This window comes from Mastomys coucha, unplaced genomic scaffold (genome assembly GCF_008632895.1).
Source record: "Mastomys coucha isolate ucsf_1 unplaced genomic scaffold, UCSF_Mcou_1 pScaffold12, whole genome shotgun sequence".
NCBI classification, from domain to species: Eukaryota; Metazoa; Chordata; class Mammalia; order Rodentia; family Muridae; genus Mastomys; species Mastomys coucha.
The window spans coordinates 8,161,832-8,170,856 of NW_022196894.1; the positions used below are offsets into that span (position 1 = coordinate 8,161,832).

General features: G+C 47.3%; 1 protein-coding gene across 1 annotated transcript in view; it reads left to right on the top strand.

Moving 5' to 3' along the window:
- Positions 1–9,025, top strand: part of Snx29 (sorting nexin 29) — a 460,893-nt gene that overhangs the window by 278,209 nt on the left and 173,659 nt on the right. The window lies entirely within an intron of this gene.

The following is a 9,025-nucleotide window of genomic DNA, read 5'->3' on the forward strand; positions in this document are numbered from 1 at the left end:
GGCTCACCTCCCAGCTCTCCACATGAAGGGCTCACCTCCCAGCTCTCCACAGGAAGGGCTCACCTCCCTGCTCTCCACAGGAAGGGCTCACCTCCCAGCTCTCCACAGGAAGGGCTCACCTCCCAGCTCTCCATAGGAAGGGCTCACCTCCCAGCTCTCCACAGGAAGGGCTCACCTCCCAGCTCTCCACAGGAAGGGCTCACTAACCTCCCAGCTCTCCTTAGGATCTTGCTTCCTAGCTCTCAGCCCACCTTGCTAAGAATCCAGATAGGGTTTGGTTGGACCTCTCCTTGACTAGGGACTGTGTGGGTGCATAACTCTCACACTATCCTTAAAGTACCTTAGTACCCTGAAGATGGACTTGGGGAGAGGACACTGGACCTTTTTGTCTCCAGTTCCAGTGGGGCCTTTGTTACCAACCATTGTGACCATGTTACAGTCTCCCATCTCTCTGTATCAGCCTTGGCTGTCTGTGCAGAGATCAGGTCATGGAGGAAGTTTCCCTTGTATCCTATTGCCTTGAACATGGCAGCCATTGAAAAGGTAAAGCTGGTGGTATGGGCTAAAGCTTTCTCTTACAGCCTAGGCATCCTTTCCTCCCTTTTGTAGTTTCCTTATCTGGAACAGAGAATTGCTAGTTCTGGCCAATGAGCTGAGCTCATGTTGGGTAGAGGTAAACACGTCCTCAAGTGGCTCTTCCCTCCCTCCCTCTCTTCCTCCTGTGTGTGTGTGTGTGTGTGTGTGTGTGTGTGTGTGTACACAAATATGTATGCACATGTGTCTTTGTTCATATGCATGTGGAAGCAAAACCCCTTACTTTGATTTTTTGAGGCAGGTTTTCTCACTGGTCTGCGACTGATAGATTTGGTGACACTGGCTGACCAGTGAGCCCCAGGGGTTCTCCCTTCTCTGTGTCCTCTGTGTAGCATTAGTGTTTGAGATGGGCCTAGAGGAGGATAAGAAGGGGAAGGAGGAGGGAGGTGGTATTACAATGCCTAGCTCTAGACGAGGGTGACAATATGTCTAACAGATATATTTTAAGTTATTTTGTGCTCCAGTGACCTGGAGTGGACCAGGCTGGGAGATCCTTGGGGTTGATGTGGACAGAGCTTTTCTGGCCATAAATCTGTTAAGTATCACAGCTTCAGCGTGCAGTTGGTGTTCCACAAACACACACCAACAACAGTCTACTAAGTGAATTCAGGTACCCTGTGAAGTATGTGTAGGGTATTAAGTGTGGAGCCCTAGATTAGGCTGATAGAGAAGTCCCAAATATGGCTTCTGATGGCAGGGATTACGTGTCTAATGGGAGCGTGTGGCTCAGGAGAAGGCACTTGCCTAGTGTGGTTGAAGCCCCAGATTCAGTTCCCAGCATGACAAATAAAAAACAAAAAGAAAGACAAAAGACTTCTAGGGAGAAAATGTGCTTTGTAGAAGAGGTAGGCTCTCTTTTGATGCCCAGAGTTGAGGGAAGCTAAGCTTAGGCTGGAGAGGACCCAGAGCAGCAGGCAGCTGGGGCTGGCTCTTACACACAGCTTTGCTAGAACCCCATGTTAGCAGCCAGCCTGTGCCTCCTCTTCTGTCCTGTCTTCTGTCCTTCCATGTCCTGAGCACTGAGAGAGCTGGCAGTGGTAAAGAAGAGGTGTGGGTGACCCTTTAATAGCCTTCTCACCTCTAGATTGAGTTCTAGTTTCTTCACTGCAGAGTGGTTTTAGTGGCAAAGCCATCAAATTTGTTAGATATGGTGAGAGCAAGCATTCATTATCCCAACCAGGCAAAGATTAAGGAGGCGGTGACCCCGGGGAAGCTTCAGGGCATAGGAGGAGTCATGCATTGTTCTTCTCTGCAGAGGTTAGCATCTCACCACAGCTGTTTTACATAGCTCCTCCCTCCTCCTTTGGACCTCCAGTAATGGCGCTCAGAATTTTCTTTGTAAACCTTCCACTCTCTCTTGAAGATCTGAAACTTCAGATTTTTTTCTCACTAGAGGTTTTGAAGTTCAAAGACATTGGATACATCCAAGATACATCTAAGACTCTTAACTTCTTTTTCTCTTTTAAGTAATTCCTGTGGTTTCACCTAACCTCCCTAGAGTTGGCCTGTCCATTTTGGCCTCCAGGAAATGTAAGATGTGGGTAGCATTCAGATTTTGATCCTTCTTCTTCTTGACATTGACTTATGGAGTCCGGTGGCACAAAGTCAGAGGAGTTCTGATCTACCACTTCCTGTTGGGCCTCTCTAAGCCTCAGGCTCTCAGTGGAGTGTGACCAGTTGCCCTTCTTGAGGTCTACTCTAGGAATTCAGTAGAGCCTGGTTGGGGCAAGAGGAAGCTCTGTGTCCTTCTCATGGTGGTTAGTGTCTTGGTAGAGCAGCAGTTCCAAGCACTCTGCTCTCCTTTTCTTCATGGATCCTGAGATGTGCAGGAGTTCAGCCTCTGTTCAGCAGCCCGCAGCAGTGAGCACCGATTCCCCAGCTCATCTTAGTCCCTGGAGATGCCATGCTGCTCCTGGGTTGCCAGCACTCTTCTGATTGTAGCTCTTCATCTGAGACAGATGCACCCCCCTTCTTCATAGCTGATAAGGAATTCTCTTTGTCTCATCTGGGTGTGGTGTTATACACTTGTGATCCTAGCACCTGGGAGGCCAAGGCAGGAAGATCCTGAGTTTGAGGCCAACCTGGGTGGTATAGTTGAGACTCTGTCTAGAAAAAAAAATCCAACCAGAGATGGAGAAAGCTGCTCAGATGCCAAAATGTTAGTTCTGCCTGTGTGGAGGCCTGGAATCTGGGGCTGCCTCTGACCTGTGTGGAGGCCTGGAATCTGGGGCTGCCTCTGACCTGAGTATGGAGGCCTGGAATCTGGGACTGCCTCTGACCTGTGTGGAATACTTAGGAAGAAACAGATGAACTTCCACAGACACACACAGACGATGATCCAGTGCTCCTCTTTTGGACAACAGATAAAAGTATTTGTAATTACAGTGGCTGGTTTCAGCTCTCCAGCCCACCACTATTTTGGGTCTCTGTTTGCTTTCTCTTTTTATGCAGGGGGAAGGTTCCTGTAGCCAGAGTCTCCTGGTCTTGATGGAAGAGGTTCAGGAGATCCAGTGCTGTTCTGTTGGTGTTGGGCGTGCCTGGGGAGGGATCAGGGCTATTGTGAACACCGGATAAGCTGGCCTTTCTCTTACTTGAAAAGCCTGCTGCTTGGGGTAGAGCTACAAACTTCAGAGAGAGCAGAGAGTTGGTGTGACCCTTGGAGTGCAAGGTTTGCCAGCCTTGTACCAAGCAAGTCTGTCCTGGCCAGCCAGCTTGCGGTGGCTCACTGTACTCTAAGACGTCTGACGACCACTGGTGTGTGTGTGTGTGTGTGTGTGTTAGTAAACTCTTGCTGCCATCTTTAGCCTCATTACTCACTTTACCTAGAACTTTTTTCATCTTTCAGATGCGCAGCTTTGCACAGGGATTAGGGCAAGCTGTCTAACTTGACAACTAACTTGATTCTTTTTTTCTGTGTTCCATCCTTGACTCATCTTTCCTTGTTAACTTACATATATACATATATATATATATATATATATGTATATACATATACATATATATATATATATATGAATACATTAATATATATCAAAGGCAGGTTTATTGGAGAGCTTCTCTCAGCCAGGAGAATTCACTGGCCCTAAGGATTGCGGTTGTAAAATTGTCATGAGGAAAGTGGGCATGGGAGTGGGTCAAAAGAGAGAGAGAGAGAGAGAGAGAGAGAGAGAGAGAGAGAGAGAGAGAGAGAGAGACAAGGGGCATGCACACAGAGAGAGGAGAAGAAGAAAGAGAGCAACTTATTTTTTTTTTACCTTTAAGATATCATCTGAAGATGGGTGTGGTGGTGGAAGCCAGTAATTCCAGCACCTAGCAGGCTGGGGCAGGGGCACAATAAGGTTGAGGCTAGCCCAAGCCACTTCTCTGTTCTTGTGCAAACTGGGTTCAGTCCCCAGGTGTCCTTAGCATCCTTTGTGTCCTGTAACCTTATCCTGATGGGACAACTTTCTCTGTACTTGCCTTGACTGTTCTCATTTTGCCCTTTTCCCAAGTCCGCTCTGCTGCAGGCCCAGCAGATGGCAGTAGATGTGCCCCAATCACCACCATTCTGTCTGTTATAGCCCTAGCATCCAGCAGGACCCCTGGCATCTGACTGGTAACCCATTTAAACAGCATTTTTTGTTGAAGACCACAGGGAAGCTGGATCAAACTGGCTGTGGCAGACACAATACATTTATTTATTAAGTCCTCTCTCAGTTTTCTCCTCCTGGGATCACATGACTTGTCCAGTCTACTTGGGTATAAATAGCACTGCCGCGCCTTACAGGCTGAAGGAAAGAAGAACTGGGGAACCAATGCTTCCTGGTTCTTGTTTTCCTTGCGGGGTACCTGTGAGCCATGGATTCTGTGTGGCACAGCCACAAGAGGACACAAGTCTGGGTCCCCAGGCTGCTGCTTGGATGGCAGCTTTGCTGCTTTGTTGCTGGGCCTACCATAATCTTCGTAGGAGGAGGAGGAGGGTTTTGTGTGTTCAGTCAGGGAGCTACTGCAGTGCTGGTGACTGTCCTGCTCACCTTCAGTCCGGACAGTCTGATTTTAGGCATGCTAGCTGACTCTAGGATGTGAGCTCTGTCACTAGGCTGCTGTTTCTCTTCCATCCTCGAGTCTGTTATTTCTGGGTTGAATTAATAGCTCTGGGTAATTCCCCTTCTGTTCATAGATGGCTGTGATCCCCTGAGCACATCTTTTCTTCCAGGTTCATATTCAGAGAAGACAATACTTTGCCTCTTTAATTCCTGGCCAAAGCTTTGAATTTGAGCTGGCAACCTAGCTGAGGCTCTGTTCTTGCTCTTCATCTGATCACAGGGTCTGGCTCCTGCACTGAGACAGTGGGGAGCCCTGTTCAGATGTGGGGGACAGAGGCTAGGGAGTGGAAGGATGCCATGAAGACTCTGGCTTACGATAGCTCACAGCGAATGAGTTAGCCAGCAAATGAACGACTGTCGGTGAATGGTGAGCAGACCTTCTTTCTCCCTTGCTTTCCGGCCTCTGCTCTACCAGCCGAGTACTCTTCATCCAAGGGCAGTATTTGAGACCTTGCCATGGAGGGAAAGGTGTGCACGTCCTTTGTCTGTCAGCTCAGGTGGGCTAGGGCAATCCTGGCTGCAGGAAGAATGTGCAAGTTTGACAAACTGGCTGAGAGACGTAGCAGTAAGACAGGACAACACTTCAGTTCCTCACAGCAGCAGTGTCTGTCTCTAACATTACTTTTTAGTCAGCATACAGAGCAGTTGTTTTATCACAGCTTTGTCAGAGGTGTGCGCCACTACCTTGCACACAGTCACTCCTCCACTACCTCTCAGCTTTCCTCTCATCTGTTTGTAAGGCTTTAGATATGGTAATGTTTCTTTTTTAAGAGCGTGTGTGTGTGTGTGTGTGTGTGTGTGTGTGTGTGTGTGTGTGTGTGTGTGTGTGTATGTGAAGGCATTTGCATGTGAAGCCAGAGGAATACTCCCTGTGCCATCTATCTCCATTGAGACCTGGTCTCTCACTGGCTTGGAGGTCACCAGTAGGTTAGACTGGCTGGCTCTGGGACACCCCTCCCTCATTTCCTGCTCTCCAACCTAGGGTTTGCAAGCATGTGCCATTGGCTGGAAGTTTCCTGGAGGGCCACACTTGGCTTTGCATGCTTGCAGGGAATGCATACACTTTACTGACTGAGCCATGTTCCCAGACCTGGTTAATATTTTTTTTATTTTTTTCTCTTCTTCCTGAAAATGGTATGGTGGGAAGCTCTCCCTTCGCTTTCTCTTTTCTCTGCCTCAGTCCTCCCCAACACAGGCCAGTGGGGACCATGCTCCCCACTACTTCCTGGCTGTTCTCTGCCACTTGATAGAATTTCCTTTCTAGACCCAGCCAGCTGTTTGCTTCTAACCTATTTAGGAAGATTTTATTTGTCAGACAAAGCTGGTGATGTCAGAACGGGATGGCTGCTCTCTCTGGGTCGTGAGGATGGCGTGGAGGTTTCTGTCTGCTGAGTTGGCAAGGTTTGGCTTGGGAAATATCTGGGAAAGTGTTGCCTCAAGGTACCTGTCACTTCAGAAGTGGCCCTTGATGTGTGACCCTCAGACTCAGGCTTGGCCTCTGATAGCACAGTGCTTGTTTGTTTTATTGAAGGGTCTAAAACCTTGTGAGATCTGCTTGTTTCTTTTATCATGAGATTGGCACAAAGTGTCGCAGCATTGGTATTAGTTTATAAAGAGCAGAGATTTGACTGACCATGCCAGGTGTGTATGTGTGTGTGTGTGTGTGTGTGTGTGTGTGTGTGTGTGTGTGTGTGATATATATGCAACATCAGGCATATGTTCACCAGAAACCCACTCACCTCTAAATGAATGAATAAATGATCTAAGTATAAATTAAAAGTGATTGAGATCTCCTACTTGCTACAACCCCTCTTTTAATTTTTTGAGACGGGCTCACTATGTAGCCATGGCTGTCCTGGAACTTACTGTGTAAACTAGGCTGGCCTTGAACTAACAGAAATTCACTTGCTCTGTTTCCCAAGATCAGGGATTAAAGGTATGCACCACCACAATCCGCCACTGAGATGCCCTGCTAGGTACCTACTATGTCAGCTAGCACACTGGGTGTGCCATTTGATCTTTATACCCACGAGCACAGTGGGTAGGGTGGAAACTAAGGTTTAGAGTAGTTGACTGGATTTCAGGGGTATAGCCATGGAGCAGTGTGGTAACCTTTGACCTAGTTCTGAAGTCCTGTCACACCCCAGGTTATCCATCAATGTGGTTTTGTAAAGCTGTCACCATGAGATGTGAGGCCTCTCTTTGGAGGTCAAGCTGATTACCATTTCTGCTTCCTGAACCATGCCTGTCTTCCACCAGAAGACCTTACTAAATAAACTACAAGAGATTCAGGCTTGGACTGGGAGTGACTTTTCTCAGTTTATTATAGAGCAATTAATCAAATGAATTATGTAGTTCAGCTAATGACTTGCTTTGATCTAGTAGTTTTGTAGAAAGAACAAATTGAACATTTTTTGTTTAATCCACTTTGGTATGTACTAGAGTGGATTTAAAAGCAAAGCAAAGCAGTGCATGTCTATAAATCCCAAGTTCACTTCTCCTTCAGGAAGCTGTGCTCATCCTGAAGTCTCTGGTGGATTGGCCGGCTGCATTTACCCCAAGCTTGTTTACCCCACGCCTGTTATTGGGCACTTGATGTGTCTTGTTTGTTCCTTACACTTTCTACACAGGACTGCTCCAGTCCTTGTGTAGGGGGGACAAAGATACTCTAAGCCCTTGGGTGCTTAAAGCTATAGAAGCACTCAGTGGCAGGAGACAGGGTCAGAGTCCAGACTTGAAGTTCATAGCCATTCTCCATTGGAAACATCCTGTGTCCATATTGCTGATAATTGTAGTCTTTCTCTACATTGGTCATAGTGGGACGATCTGACATTGGGGCTCTATGTGTGTACCCAGCCCCTGCCACTTCAGCTCCCTGAGTCTTAAGCATCCTTAATTATAGCCTAAAGGATAATCTTTGCATTCTCACCCTTCCTCCCCCATTTCTATCTTTTGTTAAGATCTCTGTAGCTAAGGATGGCTTCGAACTTCTTGTGCCACCAACAGGGAGTTAAACCCAGACCTTCATGCATGCAGCAAGCACTGAAGCAGCTGAGTCATATCCCCAGCCCCAGGGAATTATCATACTTAATGCTGTAGGTAAATTAATCTGTAGGTAAACATTTCCATGCATGGCTTTCTCCTTCTCCTTCCCAGGGCACATTCTGTGGTGCGGGTCCCCTTGTCTTATTACTTTTTGGAATAGATTTGGAGTCACTCCTGAGGTGACTAGTCCTGAGTCCTGTCAGAACAACCCAGTTGTACCTTTCCCTTGTGCCACCCTTCTCTAGTAGAGTAATGGCCAGCCATTCACTCAGGAGAATGGGTTATATATAGTTTCTGCAGATTCCCAGTCTTACTCTGATGTCATGGTGCTGGCGCTTCCTACCCTCTGCCCTCTGTATGGGAGTTTGGGTGGTGCTAGGCCGGGCCAGCAGGAAGCATCATTTTTTTGTTCCTGCAGCTGCCCACACTGCAGGATGAGGGATAGTTCTAGGTCCTTTTGACCATACCACAACTTACCTGTACCCCCAGGCTTGCTCCTTTCATTTCTTGTGGCTTATCATGTGGTTGAAGACACCCTGCCCTCCTAGGAGCATGCTCTGACCTCCTCTGAACCCAGGCATGGGTTCTCGTTCTTCTTTCCAGAATGTGCTTTCATTCCCATGCTTGCTTCTCCTCCGCTTCCCACCCACGATGGGCTTAAGGATTCTGAGAAGTAGGAACACTGGCTTCATTTGGGCCACACTGTACTCTGTTCACTGTCAGAACTTGGCCAAGAGCCTGAAGTTTGTAGACTTGTCCCTAGCCTTGGTTGTAGAGACTTCCAGAATTCCTGCAAGTTTCTCCCCTCCCTGCTAACCTAAATCGTGAGCTTGCTAAGTCACGTGAGATGTTTCGTTTTTCAGGAAATAACTATCTCTCATAGCATCCTCTGTAGCTGATTTTCCCGTTCTCCTCCTGTCTTTTCTGGAGCTTCCGTTGATGGAGGCAGCTGAGTCTCCTGGTGTTCCTGGGATTTTAAGCCAAGCAAGCCCTTTTCTCCCCTGTGTAGCTTTCTGTCAGGGTGTTTGTTATGGCAACAGAAATGGAGTTAGGGCAGTAGCTTTCTACTTGTTATCACTGTGTTGCTATTTTGTCTGCTGGTTTGGTTCGAGCAGTTTTATCAAAGTCATGAAATGGGCAGCATATAGAGAACAGAACCAGTGTCTCATGAGTGTTCACTGGTTCACAGAGGAGAGAGGGCTCTTTTGAAGGCTCTTCGTTAGGGTAAAGTCATTTTTCTTTTTAAAACTTTTATTGCATTATGATGAGAAAAGTTACATGATTTCAATTTATCTGAATTT